Raw genomic sequence first — 1314 nt, forward strand, 5'->3', positions numbered from 1 at the left:
CATTTTAGTAGGTGTAAGTTTAAACATATTTTAGCACGTGTTTTTCTTTTTTTTTTTTTTTAATTTAGTCACATTTTAGTAGGTGTAAGTTTAAACATATTTTAGCACGTGTTTTTTTTCCTTTTTTTAATTTAGTCACATTTTAGTAGGTGTAAGTTTAAACATATTTTAGCACGTGTTTTTCTTTTTTTTTTTTTAATTTAGTCACATTTTAGTAGGTGTAAGTTTAAACATATTTTAGCACGTGTTTTTTTTTCCTTTTTTTAATTTAGTCACATTTTAGTAGGTGTAAGTTTAAACATATTTTAGCACGTGTTTTTCTTTTTCTTTTTTTTTTTTTAATTTAGTCACATTTTAGTAGGTGTAAGTTTAAACATATTTTAGCACGTGTTTTTTTTCCTTTTTTTAATTTAGTCACATTTTAGTAGGTGTAAGTTTAAACATATTTTAGCACGTGTTTTTCTTTTTTTTTTTTTAATTTAGTCACATTTTAGTAGATGTAAGTTTAAACATATTTAGCACGTGTTTTTTTTCCTTTTTTTAATTTAGTCACATTTTAGTAGGTGTAAGTTTAAACATATTTTAGCACGTGTTTTTTTTCCTTTTTTTAATTTAGTCACATTTTAGTAGGTGTAAGTTTAAACATATTTTAGCACGTGTTTTTCTTTCTTTTTTTTTTTAATTTAGTCACATTTTAGTAGGTGTAAGTTTAAACATATTTTAGCACGTGTTTTCTTTTTTTAATAACGGCAGTCTTCTACTGATTTTCATAATTTAATATTTGGTTTACGAACGCGACAGCAGTCTCCGAAAATGTAAAAATTCGTAATAACAAAATAAAATATAATTTATAGGTTTATACATTCAAATAGAGGCATGGACAGCCTCAATTGAATACATGTTTAATAAATATAAAGAATAGATTCATACAGTTTGTTAGGAATAAAGGTAAAAAAAAAACATTTAAAAAGGAAAATTACAACAATCTTAAATTAAAATGGTAAAATAAAATGGTGAAATTAAATATTTTGCTCCAGCGTTAATTTATTTCAATCAATTGTTTTTTTATTTATTAAAAAAAAGATGTCCGTCAAATAAAATAAATCAAGGTAAGCAAAAAATAATAAATAGTGATTAAAAGATATAAACACCATAACAAAGCAATACAATTAGTATGTATCAACATCTAATAGTAACAAATATATATAAAAAAAATGTATAGGTCATGTCTGTTGCCACGGCTTATGTGTCGCCGGATAATTGTATTACTCTCAACTCTGATCGACAATCATAAAACCACGTGATCATAACCAA

The 1314-nt window shown here is 24.1% G+C and overlaps 1 long non-coding RNA gene across 1 annotated transcript; it reads left to right on the forward strand.

The window, feature by feature from the left end:
- Positions 1-525: 525 nt before the first annotated feature.
- On the forward strand, positions 526-1108 carry LOC145245889 (uncharacterized). Its single transcript, XR_013863043.1, has 2 exons — positions 526-630; positions 702-1108. It is a non-coding gene; the product is annotated as an uncharacterized LOC145245889 (long non-coding RNA).
- The last annotated feature ends 206 nt before the right edge of the window (positions 1109-1314 follow it).

The sequence above is a fragment of the Euprymna scolopes genome, chromosome 23, assembly GCF_053919585.1.
Source record: "Euprymna scolopes isolate OS-2025 chromosome 23, ASM5391958v1, whole genome shotgun sequence".
NCBI lineage: Eukaryota > Metazoa > Mollusca > Cephalopoda > Sepiida > Sepiolidae > Euprymna > Euprymna scolopes.